Genomic DNA, 17,413 nt, shown 5'->3' with positions numbered 1-17,413 from the left:
ACACGTTTAATGATAAATGTGTTGGCACATCACATTGCCTACGACCATACCACGTTGAGTACACCCCATCTCGTCCGATTTGGGAAGTTAAGCAACGTCGGGCCCGGTTAGTACTTGGATGGGTGACCGCCTGGGAATACCGGGTGTCGTAGGCATTTTATAAGTTTTTTAGCATATTAGAAAGTACCTTATGTAGAAGTCAATTTTTATCAAAATTTTTGAAAATTAATATATTTGATATAACTGCTAAGAGACGCAAGTCATTTATTTTATTTTAAATATACACGGTTAATGATAAATGTGTTGGCTCACCACATCACATTGCCTACGACCATACCACGTTGAGTACACCCCATCTCGTCCGATCTGGGAAGTTAAGCAACGTCGGGCCCGGTTAGTACTTGGATGGGTGACCGCCTGGGAATACCGGGTGTCGTAGGCATTTTATAAGTTTTTTAGCATATTAGAAAGTACTTTATGTAGAAGTCATTTTTTATCAAAATTTTTGAAAACTAATATATTTGATATAATTGCTAAGCGACGCAAGTCATTTATTTTATTTTAAATATACACGGTTAATGATAAATGTGTTGGCTCACCACATCACATTGCCTACGACCATACCACGTTGAGTACACCCCATCTCGTCCGATCTGGGAAGTTAAGCAACGTCGGGCCCGGTTAGTACTTGGATGGGTGACCGCCTGGGAATACCGTGTGACGTAGGAATTTTATAAGTTTTATAACATATTAGAAAGTACTTTATGTAGAAGTCATTTTTTATCAAAATTTTTGAAAATTAATATATTTGATATAACTTCTAAGGGACGCAAGTCATTTATTTTATTTTAAATATGCACGGTTAATGATAAATGTGTTGGCTCACCACATCACATTGCCTACGACCATACCACGTTGAGTACACCCCATCTCGTCCGATCTGGGAAGTTAAGCAACGTCGGGCCCGGTTAGTACTTGGATGGGTGACCGCCTGGGAATACCGGGTGTCGTAGGCATTTTATAAGTTTTATAGCATATTAGAAAGTACTTTATGTAGAAGTCATTTTTTATCAAAATTTTTGAAAATTAATATATTTGATATAACTTCTAAGGGACGCAAGTCATTTATTTTATTTTAAATATGCACGGTTAATGATAAATGTGTTGGCTCACCACATCACATTGCCTACGACCATACCACGTTGAGTACACCCCATCTCGTCCGATCTGGGAAGTTAAGCAACGTCGGGCCCGGTTAGTACTTGGATGGGTGACCGCCTGGGAATACCGTGTGTCGTAGGAATTTTATAAGTTTTATAACATATTAGAAAGTACTTTATGTAGAAGTCATTTTTTATCAAAATTTTTGAAAATTAATATATTTGATATAACTTCTAAGGGACGCAAGTCATTTATTTTATTTTAAATATGCACGGTTATTGATAAATGTGTTGGCTCACCACATCACATTGCCTACGACCATACCACGTTGAGTACACCCCATCTCGTCCGATCTGGGAAGTTAAGCAACGTCGGGCCCGGTTAGTACTTGGATGGGTGACCGCCTGGGAATACCGGGTGTCGTAGGCATTTTATAAGTTTTATAGCATATTAGAAAGTACCTTATGTATAAGTCATTTTTATAGAAATTTTTGAAAATTAATATATTTGATATAATTGCTAGGCGACGCAAGTCATTTATTTTATTTTAAATATACATGTTTAATGATAAATGTGTTGGCACATCACATTGCCTACGACCATACCACGTTGAGTACACCCCATCTCGTCCGATCTGGGAAGTTAAGCAACGTCGGGCCCGGTTAGTACTTGGATGGGTGACCGCCTGGGAATACCGGGTGTCGTAGGCATTTTATAAGTTTTATAGCATATTAGAAAGTACTTTATGTAGAAGTCATTTTTTATCAAAATTTTTGAAAACTAATATATTTGATATAATTGCTAAGCGACGCAAGTCATTTATTTTATTTTAAATATACACGGTTAATGATAAATGTGTTGGCTCACCACATCACATTGCCTACGACCATACCACGTTGAGTACACCCCATCTCGTCCGATCTGGGAAGTTAAGCAACGTCGGGCCCGGTTAGTACTTGGATGGGTGACCGCCTGGGAATACCGGGTGTCGAAGGCATTTTATAAGTTTTTTAGCATATTAGAAAGTACTTTATGTAGAAGTCATTTTTTATCAAAATTTTTGAAAACTAATATATTTGATATAATTGCTAAGCGACGCAAGTCATTTATTTTATTTTAAATATACACGGTTAATGATAAATGTGTTGGCTCACCACATCACATTGCCTACGACCATACCACGTTGAGTACACCCCATCTCGTCCGATCTGGGAAGTTAAGCAACGTCGGGCCCGGTTAGTACTTGGATGGGTGACCGCCTGGGAATACCGGGTGTCGTAGGCATTTTATAAGTTTTATAACATATTAGAAAGTACTTTATGTAGAAGTCATTTTTTATCAAAATTTTTGAAAATTAATATATTTGATATAACTTCTAAGGGACGCAAGTCATTTATTTTATTTTAAATATACACGGTTAATGATAAATGTGTTGGCTCACCACATCACATTGCCTAAGACCATACCACGTTGAGTACACCCCATCTCGTCCGATCTGGGAAGTTAAGCAACGTCGGGCCCGGTTAGTACTTGGATGGGTGACCGCCTGGGAATACCGGGTGTCGTAGGCATTTTATAAGTTTTATAGCATATTAGAAAGTACTTTATGTAGAAGTCATTTTTTATCAAAATTTTTGAAAATTAATATATTTGATATAACTTCTAAGGAACGCAAGTCATTTATTTTATTTTAAATATACACGGTTAATGATAAATGTGTTGGCTCACCACATCACATTGCCTACGACCATACCATGTTGAGTACACCCCATCTCGTCCGATCTGGGAAGTTAAGCAACGTCGGGCCCGGTTAGTACTTGGATGGGTGACCGCCTGGGAATACCGGGTGTCGTAGGCATTTTATAAGTTTTTTAGCATATTAGAAAGTACCTTATGTAGAAGTCATTTTTTATCAAAATTTTTGAAAATTAATATATTTGATATAACTGCTAAGAGACGCAAGTCATTTATTTTATTTTAAATATACACGGTTAATGATAAATGTGTTGGCTCACCACATCACATTGCCTACGACCATACCACGTTGAGTACACCCCATCTCGTCCGATCTGGGAAGTTAAGCAACGTCGGGCCCGGTTAGTACTTGGATGGGTGACCGCCTGGGAATACCGGGTGTCGTAGGCATTTTATAAGTTTTATAGCATATTAGAAAGTACTTTATGTAGAAGTCATTTTTTATCAAAATTTTTGAAAACTAATATATTTGATATAATTGCTAAGCGACGCAAGTCATTTATTTTATTTTAAATATACACGGTTAATGATAAATGTGTTGGCTCACCACATCACATTGCTTACGACCATACCACGTTGAGTACACCCCATCTCGTCCGATCTGGGAAGTTAAGCAACGTCGGGCCCGGTTAGTACTTGGATGGGTGACCGCCTGGGAATACCGGGTGTCGTAGGCATTTTATAAGTTTTATAGCATATTAGAAAGTACTTTATGTAGAAGTCATTTTTTATCAAAATTTTTGAAAATTAATATATTTGATATAACTTCTAAGGAACGCAAGTCATTTATTTTATTTTAAATATACACGGTTAATGATAAATGTGTTGGCTCACCACATCACATTGCCTACGACCATACCACGTTGAGTACACCCCATCTCGTCCGATCTGGGAAGTTAAGCAACGTCGGGCCCGGTTAGTACTTGGATGGGTGACCGCCTGGGAATACCGGGTGTCGTAGGCATTTTATAAGTTTTTTAGCATATTAGAAAGTACCTTATGTAGAAGTCATTTTTTATCAAAATTTTTGAAAATTAATATATTTGATATAACTGCTAAGAGACGCAAGTCATTTATTTTATTTTAAATATACACGGTTAATGATAAATGTGTTGGCTCACCACATCACATTGCCTACGACCATACCACGTTGAGTACACCCCATCTCGTCCGATCTGGGAAGTTAAGCAACGTCGGGCCCGGTTAGTACTTGGATGGGTGACCGCCTGGGAATACCGTGTGTCGTAGGAATTTTATAAGTTTTATAACATATTAGAAAGTACTTTATGTAGAAGTCATTTTTTATCAAAATTTTTGAAAATTAATATATTTGATATAACTTCTAAGGGACGCAAGTCATTTATTTTATTTTAAATATGCACGGTTAATGATAAATGTGTTGGCTCACCACATCACATTGCCTACGACCATACCACGTTGAGTACACCCCATCTCGTCCGATCTGGGAAGTTAAGCAACGTCGGGCCCGGTTAGTACTTGGATGGGTGACCGCCTGGGAATACCGGGTGTCGTAGGCATTTTATAAGTTTTTTAGCATATTAGAAAGTACCTTATGTATAAGTCATTTTTATAGAAATTTTTGAAAATTAATATATTTGATATAATTGCTAGGCGACGCAAGTCATTTATTTTATTTTAAATATACATGTTTAATGATAAATGTGTTGGCACATCACATTGCCTACGACCATACCACGTTGAGTACACCCCATCTCGTCCGATCTGGGAAGTTAAGCAACGTCGGGCCCGGTTAGTACTTGGATGGGTGACCGCCTGGGAATACCGGGTGTCGTAGGCATTTTATAAGTTTTATAGCATATTAGAAAGTACTTTATGTAGAAGTCATTTTTTATCAAAATTTTTGAAAACTAATATATTTGATATAATTGCTAAGCGACGCAAGTCATTTATTTTATTTTAAATATACACGGTTAATGATAAATGTGTTGGCTCACCACATCACATTGCCTACGACCATACCACGTTGAGTACACCCCATCTCGTCCGATCTGGGAAGTTAAGCAACGTCGGGCCCGGTTAGTACTTGGATGGGTGACCGCCTGGGAATACCGGGTGTCGAAGGCATTTTATAAGTTTTTTAGCATATTAGAAAGTACTTTATGTAGAAGTCATTTTTTATCAAAATTTTTGAAAACTAATATATTTGATATAATTGCTAAGCGACGCAAGTCATTTATTTTATTTTAAATATACACGGTTAATGATAAATGTGTTGGCTCACCACATCACATTGCTTACGACCATACCACGTTGAGTACACCCCATCTCGTCCGATCTGGGAAGTTAAGCAACGTCGGGCCCGGTTAGTACTTGGATGGGTGACCGCCTGGGAATACCGGGTGTCGTAGGCATTTTATAAGTTTTATAGCATATTAGAAAGTACTTTATGTAGAAGTCATTTTTTATCAAAATTTTTGAAAATTAATATATTTGATATAACTTCTAAGGAACGCAAGTCATTTATTTTATTTTAAATATACACGGTTAATGATAAATGTGTTGGCTCACCACATCACATTGCCTACGACCATACCACGTTGAGTACACCCCATCTCGTCCGATCTGGGAAGTTAAGCAACGTCGGGCCCGGTTAGTACTTGGATGGGTGACCGCCTGGGAATACCGGGTGTCGTAGGCATTTTATAAGTTTTTTAGCATATTAGAAAGTACCTTATGTAGAAGTCATTTTTTATCAAAATTTTTGAAAATTAATATATTTGATATAACTGCTAAGAGACGCAAGTCATTTATTTTATTTTAAATATACACGGTTAATGATAAATGTGTTGGCTCACCACATCACATTGCCTACGACCATACCACGTTGAGTACACCCCATCTCGTCCGATCTGGGAAGTTAAGCAACGTCGGGCCCGGTTAGTACTTGGATGGGTGACCGCCTGGGAATACCGTGTGTCGTAGGAATTTTATAAGTTTTATAACATATTAGAAAGTACTTTATGTAGAAGTCATTTTTTATCAAAATTTTTGAAAATTAATATATTTGATATAACTTCTAAGGGACGCAAGTCATTTATTTTATTTTAAATATGCACGGTTAATGATAAATGTGTTGGCTCACCACATCACATTGCCTACGACCATACCACGTTGAGTACACCCCATCTCGTCCGATCTGGGAAGTTAAGCAACGTCGGGCCCGGTTAGTACTTGGATGGGTGACCGCCTGGGAATACCGGGTGTCGTAGGCATTTTATAAGTTTTTTAGCATATTAGAAAGTACCTTATGTATAAGTCATTTTTATAGAAATTTTTGAAAATTAATATATTTGATATAATTGCTAGGCGACGCAAGTCATTTATTTTATTTTAAATATACATGTTTAATGATAAATGTGTTGGCACATCACATTGCCTACGACCATACCACGTTGAGTACACCCCATCTCGTCCGATCTGGGAAGTTAAGCAACGTCGGGCCCGGTTAGTACTTGGATGGGTGACCGCCTGGGAATACCGGGTGTCGTAGGCATTTTATAAGTTTTATAGCATATTAGAAAGTACTTTATGTAGAAGTCATTTTTTATCAAAATTTTTGAAAACTAATATATTTGATATAATTGCTAAGCGACGCAAGTCATTTATTTTATTTTAAATATACACGGTTAATGATAAATGTGTTGGCTCACCACATCACATTGCCTACGACCATACCACGTTGAGTACACCCCATCTCGTCCGATCTGGGAAGTTAAGCAACGTCGGGCCCGGTTAGTACTTGGATGGGTGACCGCCTGGGAATACCGGGTGTCGAAGGCATTTTATAAGTTTTTTAGCATATTAGAAAGTACTTTATGTAGAAGTCATTTTTTATCAAAATTTTTGAAAACTAATATATTTGATATAATTGCTAAGCGACGCAAGTCATTTATTTTATTTTAAATATACACGGTTAATGATAAATGTGTTGGCTCACCACATCACATTGCCTACGACCATACCACGTTGAGTACACCCCATCTCGTCCGATCTGGGAAGTTAAGCAACGTCGGGCCCGGTTAGTACTTGGATGGGTGACCGCCTGGGAATACCGGGTGTCGTAGGCATTTTATAAGTTTTATAACATATTAGAAAGTACTTTATGTAGAAGTCATTTTTTATCAAAATTTTTGAAAATTAATATATTTGATATAACTTCTAAGGGACGCAAGTCATTTATTTTATTTTAAATATACACGGTTAATGATAAATGTGTTGGCTCACCACATCACATTGCCTAAGACCATACCACGTTGAGTACACCCCATCTCGTCCGATCTGGGAAGTTAAGCAACGTCGGGCCCGGTTAGTACTTGGATGGGTGACCGCCTGGGAATACCGGGTGTCGTAGGCATTTTATAAGTTTTATAGCATATTAGAAAGTACTTTATGTAGAAGTCATTTTTTATCAAAATTTTTGAAAATTAATATATTTGATATAACTTCTAAGGAACGCAAGTCATTTATTTTATTTTAAATATACACGGTTAATGATAAATGTGTTGGCTCACCACATCACATTGCCTACGACCATACCACGTTGAGTACACCCCATCTCGTCCGATCTGGGAAGTTAAGCAACGTCGGGCCCGGTTAGTACTTGGATGGGTGACCGCCTGGGAATACCGGGTGTCGTAGGCATTTTATAAGTTTTTTAGCATATTAGAAAGTACCTTATGTAGAAGTCATTTTTTATCAAAATTTTTGAAAATTAATATATTTGATATAACTGCTAAGAGACGCAAGTCATTTATTTTATTTTAAATATACACGGTTAATGATAAATGTGTTGGCTCACCACATCACATTGCCTACGACCATACCACGTTGAGTACACCCCATCTCGTCCGATCTGGGAAGTTAAGCAACGTCGGGCCCGGTTAGTACTTGGATGGGTGACCGCCTGGGAATACCGGGTGTCGTAGGCATTTTATAAGTTTTATAGCATATTAGAAAGTACTTTATGTAGAAGTCATTTTTTATCAAAATTTTTGAAAACTAATATATTTGATATAATTGCTAAGCGACGCAAGTCATTTATTTTATTTTAAATATACACGGTTAATGATAAATGTGTTGGCTCACCACATCACATTGCTTACGACCATACCACGTTGAGTACACCCCATCTCGTCCGATCTGGGAAGTTAAGCAACGTCGGGCCCGGTTAGTACTTGGATGGGTGACCGCCTGGGAATACCGTGTGTCGTAGGAATTTTATAAGTTTTATAACATATTAGAAAGTACTTTATGTAGAAGTCATTTTTTATCAAAATTTTTGAAAATTAATATATTTGATATAACTTCTAAGGGACGCAAGTCATTTATTTTATTTTAAATATGCACGGTTAATGATAAATGTGTTGGCTCGCCACATCACATTGCCTACGACCATACCACGTTGAGTACACCCCATCTCGTCCGATCTGGGAAGTTAAGCAACGTCGGGCCCGGTTAGTACTTGGAGTACTTGGATGGGTGACCGCCTGGGAATACCGGGTGTCGTAGGCATTTTATAAGTTTTATAGCATATTAGAAAGTACTTTATGTAGAAGTCATTTTTTATCAAAATTTTTGAAAATTAATATATTTGATATAACTTCTAAGGGACGCAAGTCATTTATTTTATTTTAAATATACACGGTTAATGATAAATGTGTTGGCTCACCACATCACATTGCCTACGACCATACCACGTTGAGTACACCCCATCTCGTCCGATCTGGGAAGTTAAGCAACGTCGGGCCCGGTTAGTACTTGGATGGGTGACCGCCTGGGAATACCGTGTGTCGTAGGAATTTTATAAGTTTTATAACATATTAGAAAGTACTTTATGTAGAAGTCATTTTTTATCAAAATTTTTGAAAATTAATATATTTGATATAACTTCTAAGGGACGCAAGTCATTTATTTTATTTTAAATATGCACGGTTAATGATAAATGTGTTGGCTCACCACATCACATTGCCTACGACCATACCACGTTGAGTACACCCCATCTCGTCCGATCTGGGAAGTTAAGCAACGTCGGGCCCGGTTAGTACTTGGATGGGTGACCGCCTGGGAATACCGGGTGTCGTAGGCATTTTATAAGTTTTTTAGCATATTAGAAAGTACCTTATGTATAAGTCATTTTTATAGAAATTTTTGAAAATTAATATATTTGATATAATTGCTAGGCGACGCAAGTCATTTATTTTATTTTAAATATACACGTTTAATGATAAATGTGTTGGCACATCACATTGCCTACGACCATACCACGTTGAGTACACCCCATCTCGTCCGATCTGGGAAGTTAAGCAACGTCGGGCCCGGTTAGTACTTGGATGGGTGACCGCCTGGGAATACCGGGTGTCGTAGGCATTTTATAAGTTTTTTAGCATATTAGAAAGTACCTTATGTAGAAGTCAATTTTTATCAAAATTTTTGAAAATTAATATATTTGATATAACTGCTAAGAGACGCAAGTCATTTATTTTATTTTAAATATACACGGTTAATGATAAATGTGTTGGCTCACCACATCACATTGCCTACGACCATACCACGTTGAGTACACCCCATCTCGTCCGATCTGGGAAGTTAAGCAACGTCGGGCCCGGTTAGTACTTGGATGGGTGACCGCCTGGGAATACCGGGTGTCGTAGGCATTTTATAAGTTTTTTAGCATATTAGAAAGTACTTTATGTAGAAGTCATTTTTTATCAAAATTTTTGAAAACTAATATATTTGATATAATTGCTAAGCGACGCAAGTCATTTATTTTATTTTAAATATACACGGTTAATGATAAATGTGTTGGCTCACCACATCACATTGCCTACGACCATACCACGTTGAGTACACCCCATCTCGTCCGATCTGGGAAGTTAAGCAACGTCGGGCCCGGTTAGTACTTGGATGGGTGACCGCCTGGGAATACCGTGTGACGTAGGAATTTTATAAGTTTTATAACATATTAGAAAGTACTTTATGTAGAAGTCATTTTTTATCAAAATTTTTGAAAATTAATATATTTGATATAACTTCTAAGGGACGCAAGTCATTTATTTTATTTTAAATATGCACGGTTAATGATAAATGTGTTGGCTCACCACATCACATTGCCTACGACCATACCACGTTGAGTACACCCCATCTCGTCCGATCTGGGAAGTTAAGCAACGTCGGGCCCGGTTAGTACTTGGATGGGTGACCGCCTGGGAATACCGGGTGTCGTAGGCATTTTATAAGTTTTATAGCATATTAGAAAGTACTTTATGTAGAAGTCATTTTTTATCAAAATTTTTGAAAATTAATATATTTGATATAACTTCTAAGGGACGCAAGTCATTTATTTTATTTTAAATATGCACGGTTAATGATAAATGTGTTGGCTCACCACATCACATTGCCTACGACCATACCACGTTGAGTACACCCCATCTCGTCCGATCTGGGAAGTTAAGCAACGTCGGGCCCGGTTAGTACTTGGATGGGTGACCGCCTGGGAATACCGGGTGTCGTAGGCATTTTATAAGTTTTTTAGCATATTAGAAAGTACCTTATGTAGAAGTCATTTTTTATCAAAATTTTTGAAAATTAATATATTTGATATAACTGCTAAGCGACGCAAGTCATTTATTTTATTTTAAATATACACGGTTAATGATAAATGTGTTGGCTCACCACATCACATTGCCTACGACCATATCACGTTGAGTACACCCCATCTCGTCCGATCTGGGAAGTTAAGCAACGTCGGGCCCGGTTAGTACTTGGATGGGTGACCGCCTGGGAATACCGGGTGTCGTAGGCATTTTATAAGTTTTTTAGCATATTAGAAAGTACTTTATGTAGAAGTCATTTTTTATCAAAATTTTTGAAAACTAATATATTTGATATAATTGCTAAGCGACGCAAGTCATTTATTTTATTTTAAATATACACGGTTAATGATAAATGTGTTGGCTCACCACATCACATTGCCTACGACCATACCACGTTGAGTACACCCCATCTCGTCCGATCTGGGAAGTTAAGCAACGTCGGGCCCGGTTAGTACTTGGATGGGTGACCGCCTGGGAATACCGTGTGTCGTAGGAATTTTATAAGTTTTATAACATATTAGAAAGTACTTTATGTAGAAGTCATTTTTTATCAAAATTTTTGAAAATTAATATATTTGATATAACTTCTAAGGGACGCAAGTCATTTATTTTATTTTAAATATGCACGGTTAATGATAAATGTGTTGGCTCACCACATCACATTGCCTACGACCATACCACGTTGAGTACACCCCATCTCGTCCGATCTGGGAAGTTAAGCAACGTCGGGCCCGGTTAGTACTTGGATGGGTGACCGCCTGGGAATACCGGGTGTCGTAGGCATTTTATAAGTTTTTTAGCATATTAGAAAGTACTTTATGTATAAGTCATTTTTATAGAAATTTTTGAAAATTAATATATTTGATATAATTGCTAGGCGACGCAAGTCATTTATTTTATTTTAAATATACATGTTTAATGATAAATGTGTTGGCACATCACATTGCCTACGACCATACCACGTTGAGTACACCCCATCTCGTCCGATCTGGGAAGTTAAGCAACGTCGGGCCCGGTTAGTACTTGGATGGGTGACCGCCTGGGAATACCGGGTGTCGTAGGCATTGTATAAGTTTTATAGCATATTAGAAAGTACTTTATGTAGAAGTCATTTTTTATCAAAATTTTTGAAAACTAATATATTTGATATAATTGCTAAGCGACGCAAGTCATTTATTTTATTTTAAATATACACGGTTAATGATAAATGTGTTGGCTCACCACATCACATTGCCTACGACCATACCACGTTGAGTACACCCCATCTCGTCCGATCTGGGAAGTTAAGCAACGTCGGGCCCGGTTAGTACTTGGATGGGTGACCGCCTGGGAATACCGGGTGTCGAAGGCATTTTATAAGTTTTTTAGCATATTAGAAAGTACTTTATGTAGAAGTCATTTTTTATCAAAATTTTTGAAAACTAATATATTTGATATAATTGCTAAGCGACGCAAGTCATTTATTTTATTTTAAATATACACGGTTAATGATAAATGTGTTGGCTCACCACATCACATTGCCTACGACCATACCACGTTGAGTACACCCCATCTCGTCCGATCTGGGAAGTTAAGCAACGTCGGGCCCGGTTAGTACTTGGATGGGTGACCGCCTGGGAATACCGGGTGTCGTAGGCATTTTATAAGTTTTATAACATATTAGAAAGTACTTTATGTAGAAGTCATTTTTTATCAAAATTTTTGAAAATTAATATATTTGATATAACTTCTAAGGGACGCAAGTCATTTATTTTATTTTAAATATACACGGTTAATGATAAATGTGTTGGCTCACCACATCACATTGCCTAAGACCATACCACGTTGAGTACACCCCATCTCGTCCGATCTGGGAAGTTAAGCAACGTCGGGCCCGGTTAGTACTTGGATGGGTGACCGCCTGGGAATACCGGGTGTCGTAGGCATTTTATAAGTTTTTTAGCATATTAGAAAGTACCTTATGTATAAGTCATTTTTATAGAAATTTTTGAAAATTAATATATTTGATATAATTGCTAGGCGACGCAAGTCATTTATTTTATTTTAAATATACATGTTTAATGATAAATGTGTTGGCACATCACATTGCCTACGACCATACCACGTTGAGTACACCCCATCTCGTCCGATCTGGGAAGTTAAGCAACGTCGGGCCCGGTTAGTACTTGGATGGGTGACCGCCTGGGAATACCGGGTGTCGTAGGCATTGTATAAGTTTTATAGCATATTAGAAAGTACTTTATGTAGAAGTCATTTTTTATCAAAATTTTTGAAAACTAATATATTTGATATAATTGCTAAGCGACGCAAGTCATTTATTTTATTTTAAATATACACGGTTAATGATAAATGTGTTGGCTCACCACATCACATTGCCTACGACCATACCACGTTGAGTACACCCCATCTCGTCCGATCTGGGAAGTTAAGCAACGTCGGGCCCGGTTAGTACTTGGATGGGTGACCGCCTGGGAATACCGGGTGTCGAAGGCATTTTATAAGTTTTTTAGCATATTAGAAAGTACTTTATGTAGAAGTCATTTTTTATCAAAATTTTTGAAAACTAATATATTTGATATAATTGCTAAGCGACGCAAGTCATTTATTTTATTTTAAATATACACGGTTAATGATAAATGTGTTGGCTCACCACATCACATTGCCTACGACCATACCACGTTGAGTACACCCCATCTCGTCCGATCTGGGAAGTTAAGCAACGTCGGGCCCGGTTAGTACTTGGATGGGTGACCGCCTGGGAATACCGGGTGTCGTAGGCATTTTATAAGTTTTATAACATATTAGAAAGTACTTTATGTAGAAGTCATTTTTTATCAAAATTTTTGAAAATTAATATATTTGATATAACTTCTAAGGGACGCAAGTCATTTATTTTATTTTAAATATACACGGTTAATGATAAATGTGTTGGCTCACCACATCACATTGCCTAAGACCATACCACGTTGAGTACACCCCATCTCGTCCGATCTGGGAAGTTAAGCAACGTCGGGCCCGGTTAGTACTTGGATGGGTGACCGCCTGGGAATACCGGGTGTCGTAGGCATTTTATAAGTTTTATAGCATATTAGAAAGTACTTTATGTAGAAGTCATTTTTTATCAAAATTTTTGAAAATTAATATATTTGATATAACTTCTAAGGAACGCAAGTCATTTATTTTATTTTAAATATACACGGTTAATGATAAATGTGTTGGCTCACTACATCACATTGCCTACGACCATACCACGTTGAGTACACCCCATCTCGTCCGATCTGGGAAGTTAAGCAACGTCGGGCCCGGTTAGTACTTGGATGGGTGACCGCCTGGGAATACCGGGTGTCGTAGGCATTTTATAAGTTTTTTAGCATATTAGAAAGTACCTTATGTAGAAGTCATTTTTTATCAAAATTTTTGAAAATTAATATATTTGATATAACTGCTAAGAGACGCAAGTCATTTATTTTATTTTAAATATACACGGTTAATGATAAATGTGTTGGCTCACCACATCACATTGCCTACGACCATACCACGTTGAGTACACCCCATCTCGTCCGATCTGGGAAGTTAAGCAACGTCGGGCCCGGTTAGTACTTGGATGGGTGACCGCCTGGGAATACCGGGTGTCGTAGGCATTTTATAAGTTTTATAGCATATTAGAAAGTACTTTATGTAGAAGTCATTTTTTATCAAAATTTTTGAAAACTAATATATTTGATATAATTGCTAAGCGACGCAAGTCATTTATTTTATTTTAAATATACACGGTTAATGATAAATGTGTTGGCTCACCACATCACATTGCTTACGACCATACCACGTTGAGTACACCCCATCTCGTCCGATCTGGGAAGTTAAGCAACGTCGGGCCCGGTTAGTACTTGGATGGGTGACCGCCTGGGAATACCGGGTGTCGTAGGCATTTTATAAGTTTTATAGCATATTAGAAAGTACTTTATGTAGAAGTCATTTTTTATCAAAATTTTTGAAAATTAATATATTTGATATAACTTCTAAGGGACGCAAGTCATTTATTTTATTTTAAATATACACGGTTAATGATAAATGTGTTGGCTCACCACATCACATTGCCTACGACCATACCACGTTGAGTACACCCCATCTCGTCCGATCTGGAAAGTTAAGCAACGTCGGGCCCGGTTAGTACTTGGATGGGTGACCGCCTGGGAATACCGTGTGTCGTAGGAATTTTATAAGTTTTATAACATATTAGAAAGTACTTTATGTAGAAGTCATTTTTTATCAAAATTTTTGAAAATTAATATATTTGATATAACTTCTAAGGGACGCAAGTCATTTATTTTATTTTAAATATGCACGGTTAATGATAAATGTGTTGGCTCGCCACATCACATTGCCTACGACCATACCACGTTGAGTACACCCCATCTCGTCCGATCTGGGAAGTTAAGCAACGTCGGGCCCGGTTAGTACTTGGATGGGTGACCGCCTGGGAATACCGGGTGTCGTAGGCATTTTATAAGTTTTATAGCATATTAGAAAGTACTTTATGTAGAAGTCATTTTTTATCAAAATTTTTGAAAATTAATATATTTGATATAACTTCTAAGGGACGCAAGTCATTTATTTTATTTTAAATATACACGGTTAATGATAAATGTGTTGGCTCACCACATCACATTGCCTACGACCATACCACGTTGAGTACACCCCATCTCGTCCGATCTGGGAAGTTAAGCAACGTCGGGCCCGGTTAGTACTTGGATGGGTGACCGCCTGGGAATACCGTGTGTCGTAGGAATTTTATAAGTTTTATAACATATTAGAAAGTACTTTATGTAGAAGTCATTTTTTATCAAAATTTTTGAAAATTAATATATTTGATATAACTTCTAAGGGACGCAAGTCATTTATTTTATTTTAAATATGCACGGTTAATGATAAATGTGTTGGCTCACCACATCACATTGCCTACGACCATACCACGTTGAGTACACCCCATCTCGTCCGATCTGGGAAGTTAAGCAACGTCGGGCCCGGTTAGTACTTGGATGGGTGACCGCCTGGGAATACCGGGTGTCGTAGGCATTTTATAAGTTTTTTAGCATATTAGAAAGTACCTTATGTATAAGTCATTTTTATAGAAATTTTTGAAAATTAATATATTTGATATAATTGCTAGGCGACGCAAGTCATTTATTTTATTTTAAATATACACGTTTAATGATAAATGTGTTGGCACATCACATTGCCTACGACCATACCACGTTGAGTACACCCCATCTCGTCCGATCTGGGAAGTTAAGCAACGTCGGGCCCGGTTAGTACTTGGATGGGTGACCGCCTGGGAATACCGGGTGTCGTAGGCATTTTATAAGTTTTTTAGCATATTAGAAAGTACTTTATGTAGAAGTCATTTTTTATCAAAATTTTTGAAAACTAATATATTTGATATAATTGCTAAGCGACGCAAGTCATTTATTTTATTTTAAATATACACGGTTAATGATAAATGTGTTGGCTCACCACATCACATTGCCTACGACCATACCACGTTGAGTACACCCCATCTCGTCCGATCTGGGAAGTTAAGCAACGTCGGGCCCGGTTAGTACTTGGATGGGTGACCGCCTGGGAATACCGGGTGTCGTAGGCATTTTATAAGTTTTATAACATATTAGAAAGTACTTTATGTAGAAGTCATTTTTTATCAAAATTTTTGAAAATTAATATATTTGATATAACTTCTAAGGGACGCAAGTCATTTATTTTATTTTAAATATACACGGTTAATGATAAATGTGTTGGCTCACCACATCACATTGCCTAAGACCATACCACGTTGAGTACACCCCATCTCGTCCGATCTGGGAAGTTAAGCAACGTCGGGCCCGGTTAGTACTTGGATGGGTGACCGCCTGGGAATACCGGGTGTCGTAGGCATTTTATAAGTTTTATAGCATATTAGAAAGTACTTTATGTAGAAGTCATTTTTTATCAAAATTTTTGAAAATTAATATATTTGATATAACTTCTAAGGAACGCAAGTCATTTATTTTATTTTAAATATACACGGTTAATGATAAATGTGTTGGCTCACCACATCACATTGCCTACGACCATACCATGTTGAGTACACCCCATCTCGTCCGATCTGGGAAGTTAAGCAACGTCGGGCCCGGTTAGTACTTGGATGGGTGACCGCCTGGGAATACCGGGTGTCGTAGGCATTTTATAAGTTTTTTAGCATATTAGAAAGTACCTTATGTAGAAGTCATTTTTTATCAAAATTTTTGAAAATTAATATATTTGATATAACTGCTAAGAGACGCAAGTCATTTATTTTATTTTAAATATACACGGTTAATGATAAATGTGTTGGCTCACCACATCACATTGCCTACGACCATACCACGTTGAGTACACCCCATCTCGTCCGATCTGGGAAGTTAAGCAACGTCGGGCCCGGTTAGTACTTGGATGGGTGACCGCCTGGGAATACCGGGTGTCGTAGGCATTTTATAAGTTTTATAGCATATTAGAAAGTACTTTATGTAGAAGTCATTTTTTATCAAAATTTTTGAAAACTAATATATTTGATATAATTGCTAAGCGACGCAAGTCATTTATTTTATTTTAAATATACACGGTTAATGATAAATGTGTTGGCTCACCACATCACATTGCTTACGACCATACCACGTTGAGTACACCCCATCTCGTCCGATCTGGGAAGTTAAGCAACGTCGGGCCCGGTTAGTACTTGGATGGGTGACCGCCTGGGAATACCGGGTGTCGTAGGCATTTTATAAGTTTTATAGCATATTAGAAAGTACTTTATGTAGAAGTCATTTTTTATCAAAATTTTTGAAAAT

General features: G+C 37.5%; 60 non-coding genes and 1 pseudogene across 60 annotated transcripts; all 61 read left to right on the top strand.

Annotated features, from left to right (window-relative positions):
* The first annotated feature begins 36 nt into the window (after positions 1-36).
* LOC145756452 (5S ribosomal RNA) lies at positions 37-155 on the top strand. Its single transcript, XR_014284571.1, has one exon. It is a non-coding gene; the product is annotated as a 5S ribosomal RNA (ribosomal RNA).
* A 168-nt stretch (positions 156-323) lies between these two features.
* On the top strand, positions 324-442 carry LOC145758212 (5S ribosomal RNA). The gene has a single exon (XR_014286202.1). It is a non-coding gene; the product is annotated as a 5S ribosomal RNA (ribosomal RNA).
* A 168-nt stretch (positions 443-610) lies between these two features.
* LOC145757128 (5S ribosomal RNA) lies at positions 611-729 on the top strand. The gene has a single exon (XR_014285209.1). It is a non-coding gene; the product is annotated as a 5S ribosomal RNA (ribosomal RNA).
* Positions 730-897: 168 nt separating this feature from the next.
* On the top strand, positions 898-1,016 carry LOC145758201 (5S ribosomal RNA). Its single transcript, XR_014286192.1, has one exon. It is a non-coding gene; the product is annotated as a 5S ribosomal RNA (ribosomal RNA).
* Positions 1,017-1,184: 168 nt separating this feature from the next.
* Positions 1,185-1,303, top strand: LOC145756976 (5S ribosomal RNA). Its single transcript, XR_014285067.1, has one exon. It is a non-coding gene; the product is annotated as a 5S ribosomal RNA (ribosomal RNA).
* A 168-nt stretch (positions 1,304-1,471) lies between these two features.
* On the top strand, positions 1,472-1,590 carry LOC145758189 (5S ribosomal RNA). The gene has a single exon (XR_014286181.1). It is a non-coding gene; the product is annotated as a 5S ribosomal RNA (ribosomal RNA).
* Positions 1,591-1,752: 162 nt separating this feature from the next.
* LOC145758177 (5S ribosomal RNA) lies at positions 1,753-1,871 on the top strand. Its single transcript, XR_014286170.1, has one exon. It is a non-coding gene; the product is annotated as a 5S ribosomal RNA (ribosomal RNA).
* Positions 1,872-2,039: 168 nt separating this feature from the next.
* On the top strand, positions 2,040-2,158 carry LOC145756592 (5S ribosomal RNA). The gene has a single exon (XR_014284703.1). It is a non-coding gene; the product is annotated as a 5S ribosomal RNA (ribosomal RNA).
* Positions 2,159-2,326: 168 nt separating this feature from the next.
* LOC145758165 (5S ribosomal RNA) lies at positions 2,327-2,445 on the top strand. The gene has a single exon (XR_014286159.1). It is a non-coding gene; the product is annotated as a 5S ribosomal RNA (ribosomal RNA).
* Positions 2,446-2,613: 168 nt separating this feature from the next.
* On the top strand, positions 2,614-2,732 carry LOC145756735 (5S ribosomal RNA). The gene has a single exon (XR_014284838.1). It is a non-coding gene; the product is annotated as a 5S ribosomal RNA (ribosomal RNA).
* Positions 2,733-2,900: 168 nt separating this feature from the next.
* On the top strand, positions 2,901-3,019 carry LOC145756382 (5S ribosomal RNA). The gene has a single exon (XR_014284505.1). It is a non-coding gene; the product is annotated as a 5S ribosomal RNA (ribosomal RNA).
* A 168-nt stretch (positions 3,020-3,187) lies between these two features.
* LOC145758153 (5S ribosomal RNA) lies at positions 3,188-3,306 on the top strand. The gene has a single exon (XR_014286147.1). It is a non-coding gene; the product is annotated as a 5S ribosomal RNA (ribosomal RNA).
* Positions 3,307-3,474: 168 nt separating this feature from the next.
* LOC145756307 (5S ribosomal RNA) lies at positions 3,475-3,593 on the top strand. The gene has a single exon (XR_014284435.1). It is a non-coding gene; the product is annotated as a 5S ribosomal RNA (ribosomal RNA).
* A 168-nt stretch (positions 3,594-3,761) lies between these two features.
* On the top strand, positions 3,762-3,880 carry LOC145758141 (5S ribosomal RNA). The gene has a single exon (XR_014286136.1). It is a non-coding gene; the product is annotated as a 5S ribosomal RNA (ribosomal RNA).
* Positions 3,881-4,048: 168 nt separating this feature from the next.
* LOC145756974 (5S ribosomal RNA) lies at positions 4,049-4,167 on the top strand. Its single transcript, XR_014285065.1, has one exon. It is a non-coding gene; the product is annotated as a 5S ribosomal RNA (ribosomal RNA).
* A 168-nt stretch (positions 4,168-4,335) lies between these two features.
* LOC145758129 (5S ribosomal RNA) lies at positions 4,336-4,454 on the top strand. Its single transcript, XR_014286125.1, has one exon. It is a non-coding gene; the product is annotated as a 5S ribosomal RNA (ribosomal RNA).
* Positions 4,455-4,616: 162 nt separating this feature from the next.
* On the top strand, positions 4,617-4,735 carry LOC145758117 (5S ribosomal RNA). The gene has a single exon (XR_014286113.1). It is a non-coding gene; the product is annotated as a 5S ribosomal RNA (ribosomal RNA).
* A 168-nt stretch (positions 4,736-4,903) lies between these two features.
* On the top strand, positions 4,904-5,022 carry LOC145756591 (5S ribosomal RNA). The gene has a single exon (XR_014284702.1). It is a non-coding gene; the product is annotated as a 5S ribosomal RNA (ribosomal RNA).
* Positions 5,023-5,190: 168 nt separating this feature from the next.
* LOC145756306 (5S ribosomal RNA) lies at positions 5,191-5,309 on the top strand. Its single transcript, XR_014284434.1, has one exon. It is a non-coding gene; the product is annotated as a 5S ribosomal RNA (ribosomal RNA).
* Positions 5,310-5,477: 168 nt separating this feature from the next.
* LOC145758106 (5S ribosomal RNA) lies at positions 5,478-5,596 on the top strand. Its single transcript, XR_014286103.1, has one exon. It is a non-coding gene; the product is annotated as a 5S ribosomal RNA (ribosomal RNA).
* Positions 5,597-5,764: 168 nt separating this feature from the next.
* Positions 5,765-5,883, top strand: LOC145756973 (5S ribosomal RNA). The gene has a single exon (XR_014285064.1). It is a non-coding gene; the product is annotated as a 5S ribosomal RNA (ribosomal RNA).
* Positions 5,884-6,051: 168 nt separating this feature from the next.
* Positions 6,052-6,170, top strand: LOC145758094 (5S ribosomal RNA). Its single transcript, XR_014286092.1, has one exon. It is a non-coding gene; the product is annotated as a 5S ribosomal RNA (ribosomal RNA).
* A 162-nt stretch (positions 6,171-6,332) lies between these two features.
* LOC145758082 (5S ribosomal RNA) lies at positions 6,333-6,451 on the top strand. The gene has a single exon (XR_014286081.1). It is a non-coding gene; the product is annotated as a 5S ribosomal RNA (ribosomal RNA).
* A 168-nt stretch (positions 6,452-6,619) lies between these two features.
* LOC145756590 (5S ribosomal RNA) lies at positions 6,620-6,738 on the top strand. Its single transcript, XR_014284701.1, has one exon. It is a non-coding gene; the product is annotated as a 5S ribosomal RNA (ribosomal RNA).
* A 168-nt stretch (positions 6,739-6,906) lies between these two features.
* LOC145758069 (5S ribosomal RNA) lies at positions 6,907-7,025 on the top strand. Its single transcript, XR_014286070.1, has one exon. It is a non-coding gene; the product is annotated as a 5S ribosomal RNA (ribosomal RNA).
* A 168-nt stretch (positions 7,026-7,193) lies between these two features.
* Positions 7,194-7,312, top strand: LOC145756734 (5S ribosomal RNA). Its single transcript, XR_014284837.1, has one exon. It is a non-coding gene; the product is annotated as a 5S ribosomal RNA (ribosomal RNA).
* A 168-nt stretch (positions 7,313-7,480) lies between these two features.
* Positions 7,481-7,599, top strand: LOC145758058 (5S ribosomal RNA). The gene has a single exon (XR_014286059.1). It is a non-coding gene; the product is annotated as a 5S ribosomal RNA (ribosomal RNA).
* Positions 7,600-7,767: 168 nt separating this feature from the next.
* LOC145758046 (5S ribosomal RNA) lies at positions 7,768-7,886 on the top strand. The gene has a single exon (XR_014286048.1). It is a non-coding gene; the product is annotated as a 5S ribosomal RNA (ribosomal RNA).
* Positions 7,887-8,054: 168 nt separating this feature from the next.
* On the top strand, positions 8,055-8,173 carry LOC145757077 (5S ribosomal RNA). The gene has a single exon (XR_014285162.1). It is a non-coding gene; the product is annotated as a 5S ribosomal RNA (ribosomal RNA).
* A 168-nt stretch (positions 8,174-8,341) lies between these two features.
* LOC145757188 (5S ribosomal RNA) lies at positions 8,342-8,469 on the top strand (annotated as a pseudogene).
* Positions 8,470-8,637: 168 nt separating this feature from the next.
* LOC145756971 (5S ribosomal RNA) lies at positions 8,638-8,756 on the top strand. Its single transcript, XR_014285063.1, has one exon. It is a non-coding gene; the product is annotated as a 5S ribosomal RNA (ribosomal RNA).
* Positions 8,757-8,924: 168 nt separating this feature from the next.
* LOC145758033 (5S ribosomal RNA) lies at positions 8,925-9,043 on the top strand. Its single transcript, XR_014286036.1, has one exon. It is a non-coding gene; the product is annotated as a 5S ribosomal RNA (ribosomal RNA).
* Positions 9,044-9,205: 162 nt separating this feature from the next.
* LOC145758021 (5S ribosomal RNA) lies at positions 9,206-9,324 on the top strand. The gene has a single exon (XR_014286025.1). It is a non-coding gene; the product is annotated as a 5S ribosomal RNA (ribosomal RNA).
* Positions 9,325-9,492: 168 nt separating this feature from the next.
* Positions 9,493-9,611, top strand: LOC145758010 (5S ribosomal RNA). Its single transcript, XR_014286014.1, has one exon. It is a non-coding gene; the product is annotated as a 5S ribosomal RNA (ribosomal RNA).
* Positions 9,612-9,779: 168 nt separating this feature from the next.
* On the top strand, positions 9,780-9,898 carry LOC145757126 (5S ribosomal RNA). The gene has a single exon (XR_014285208.1). It is a non-coding gene; the product is annotated as a 5S ribosomal RNA (ribosomal RNA).
* A 168-nt stretch (positions 9,899-10,066) lies between these two features.
* On the top strand, positions 10,067-10,185 carry LOC145757998 (5S ribosomal RNA). Its single transcript, XR_014286003.1, has one exon. It is a non-coding gene; the product is annotated as a 5S ribosomal RNA (ribosomal RNA).
* Positions 10,186-10,353: 168 nt separating this feature from the next.
* Positions 10,354-10,472, top strand: LOC145757987 (5S ribosomal RNA). Its single transcript, XR_014285992.1, has one exon. It is a non-coding gene; the product is annotated as a 5S ribosomal RNA (ribosomal RNA).
* Positions 10,473-10,640: 168 nt separating this feature from the next.
* Positions 10,641-10,759, top strand: LOC145756425 (5S ribosomal RNA). Its single transcript, XR_014284546.1, has one exon. It is a non-coding gene; the product is annotated as a 5S ribosomal RNA (ribosomal RNA).
* A 168-nt stretch (positions 10,760-10,927) lies between these two features.
* Positions 10,928-11,046, top strand: LOC145756970 (5S ribosomal RNA). Its single transcript, XR_014285062.1, has one exon. It is a non-coding gene; the product is annotated as a 5S ribosomal RNA (ribosomal RNA).
* Positions 11,047-11,214: 168 nt separating this feature from the next.
* LOC145757976 (5S ribosomal RNA) lies at positions 11,215-11,333 on the top strand. Its single transcript, XR_014285981.1, has one exon. It is a non-coding gene; the product is annotated as a 5S ribosomal RNA (ribosomal RNA).
* Positions 11,334-11,495: 162 nt separating this feature from the next.
* LOC145757964 (5S ribosomal RNA) lies at positions 11,496-11,614 on the top strand. The gene has a single exon (XR_014285970.1). It is a non-coding gene; the product is annotated as a 5S ribosomal RNA (ribosomal RNA).
* Positions 11,615-11,782: 168 nt separating this feature from the next.
* LOC145756589 (5S ribosomal RNA) lies at positions 11,783-11,901 on the top strand. Its single transcript, XR_014284700.1, has one exon. It is a non-coding gene; the product is annotated as a 5S ribosomal RNA (ribosomal RNA).
* A 168-nt stretch (positions 11,902-12,069) lies between these two features.
* On the top strand, positions 12,070-12,188 carry LOC145757952 (5S ribosomal RNA). Its single transcript, XR_014285959.1, has one exon. It is a non-coding gene; the product is annotated as a 5S ribosomal RNA (ribosomal RNA).
* A 168-nt stretch (positions 12,189-12,356) lies between these two features.
* LOC145756732 (5S ribosomal RNA) lies at positions 12,357-12,475 on the top strand. Its single transcript, XR_014284836.1, has one exon. It is a non-coding gene; the product is annotated as a 5S ribosomal RNA (ribosomal RNA).
* Positions 12,476-12,637: 162 nt separating this feature from the next.
* On the top strand, positions 12,638-12,756 carry LOC145757941 (5S ribosomal RNA). Its single transcript, XR_014285948.1, has one exon. It is a non-coding gene; the product is annotated as a 5S ribosomal RNA (ribosomal RNA).
* Positions 12,757-12,924: 168 nt separating this feature from the next.
* On the top strand, positions 12,925-13,043 carry LOC145756588 (5S ribosomal RNA). Its single transcript, XR_014284699.1, has one exon. It is a non-coding gene; the product is annotated as a 5S ribosomal RNA (ribosomal RNA).
* Positions 13,044-13,211: 168 nt separating this feature from the next.
* On the top strand, positions 13,212-13,330 carry LOC145757929 (5S ribosomal RNA). The gene has a single exon (XR_014285937.1). It is a non-coding gene; the product is annotated as a 5S ribosomal RNA (ribosomal RNA).
* A 168-nt stretch (positions 13,331-13,498) lies between these two features.
* Positions 13,499-13,617, top strand: LOC145756731 (5S ribosomal RNA). Its single transcript, XR_014284835.1, has one exon. It is a non-coding gene; the product is annotated as a 5S ribosomal RNA (ribosomal RNA).
* Positions 13,618-13,785: 168 nt separating this feature from the next.
* LOC145757916 (5S ribosomal RNA) lies at positions 13,786-13,904 on the top strand. The gene has a single exon (XR_014285925.1). It is a non-coding gene; the product is annotated as a 5S ribosomal RNA (ribosomal RNA).
* Positions 13,905-14,072: 168 nt separating this feature from the next.
* LOC145757903 (5S ribosomal RNA) lies at positions 14,073-14,191 on the top strand. The gene has a single exon (XR_014285914.1). It is a non-coding gene; the product is annotated as a 5S ribosomal RNA (ribosomal RNA).
* A 168-nt stretch (positions 14,192-14,359) lies between these two features.
* LOC145756305 (5S ribosomal RNA) lies at positions 14,360-14,478 on the top strand. The gene has a single exon (XR_014284433.1). It is a non-coding gene; the product is annotated as a 5S ribosomal RNA (ribosomal RNA).
* Positions 14,479-14,646: 168 nt separating this feature from the next.
* Positions 14,647-14,765, top strand: LOC145757121 (5S ribosomal RNA). The gene has a single exon (XR_014285203.1). It is a non-coding gene; the product is annotated as a 5S ribosomal RNA (ribosomal RNA).
* Positions 14,766-14,933: 168 nt separating this feature from the next.
* LOC145757892 (5S ribosomal RNA) lies at positions 14,934-15,052 on the top strand. Its single transcript, XR_014285903.1, has one exon. It is a non-coding gene; the product is annotated as a 5S ribosomal RNA (ribosomal RNA).
* Positions 15,053-15,220: 168 nt separating this feature from the next.
* Positions 15,221-15,339, top strand: LOC145756969 (5S ribosomal RNA). Its single transcript, XR_014285061.1, has one exon. It is a non-coding gene; the product is annotated as a 5S ribosomal RNA (ribosomal RNA).
* A 168-nt stretch (positions 15,340-15,507) lies between these two features.
* On the top strand, positions 15,508-15,626 carry LOC145757880 (5S ribosomal RNA). The gene has a single exon (XR_014285892.1). It is a non-coding gene; the product is annotated as a 5S ribosomal RNA (ribosomal RNA).
* A 162-nt stretch (positions 15,627-15,788) lies between these two features.
* LOC145757868 (5S ribosomal RNA) lies at positions 15,789-15,907 on the top strand. The gene has a single exon (XR_014285881.1). It is a non-coding gene; the product is annotated as a 5S ribosomal RNA (ribosomal RNA).
* A 168-nt stretch (positions 15,908-16,075) lies between these two features.
* Positions 16,076-16,194, top strand: LOC145757856 (5S ribosomal RNA). The gene has a single exon (XR_014285870.1). It is a non-coding gene; the product is annotated as a 5S ribosomal RNA (ribosomal RNA).
* A 168-nt stretch (positions 16,195-16,362) lies between these two features.
* Positions 16,363-16,481, top strand: LOC145756730 (5S ribosomal RNA). The gene has a single exon (XR_014284834.1). It is a non-coding gene; the product is annotated as a 5S ribosomal RNA (ribosomal RNA).
* Positions 16,482-16,649: 168 nt separating this feature from the next.
* Positions 16,650-16,768, top strand: LOC145756381 (5S ribosomal RNA). The gene has a single exon (XR_014284504.1). It is a non-coding gene; the product is annotated as a 5S ribosomal RNA (ribosomal RNA).
* A 168-nt stretch (positions 16,769-16,936) lies between these two features.
* LOC145757845 (5S ribosomal RNA) lies at positions 16,937-17,055 on the top strand. The gene has a single exon (XR_014285859.1). It is a non-coding gene; the product is annotated as a 5S ribosomal RNA (ribosomal RNA).
* A 168-nt stretch (positions 17,056-17,223) lies between these two features.
* On the top strand, positions 17,224-17,342 carry LOC145756303 (5S ribosomal RNA). The gene has a single exon (XR_014284431.1). It is a non-coding gene; the product is annotated as a 5S ribosomal RNA (ribosomal RNA).
* Positions 17,343-17,413: the final 71 nt, after the last annotated feature.

The sequence above is a fragment of the Corella eumyota genome, chromosome 6 (assembly GCF_963082875.1).
Source record: "Corella eumyota chromosome 6, kaCorEumy4.1, whole genome shotgun sequence".
In the NCBI taxonomy this organism is placed as follows: domain Eukaryota; kingdom Metazoa; phylum Chordata; class Ascidiacea; order Phlebobranchia; family Corellidae; genus Corella; species Corella eumyota.
This window is presented reverse-complemented; position numbering and strand designations above follow the sequence as displayed.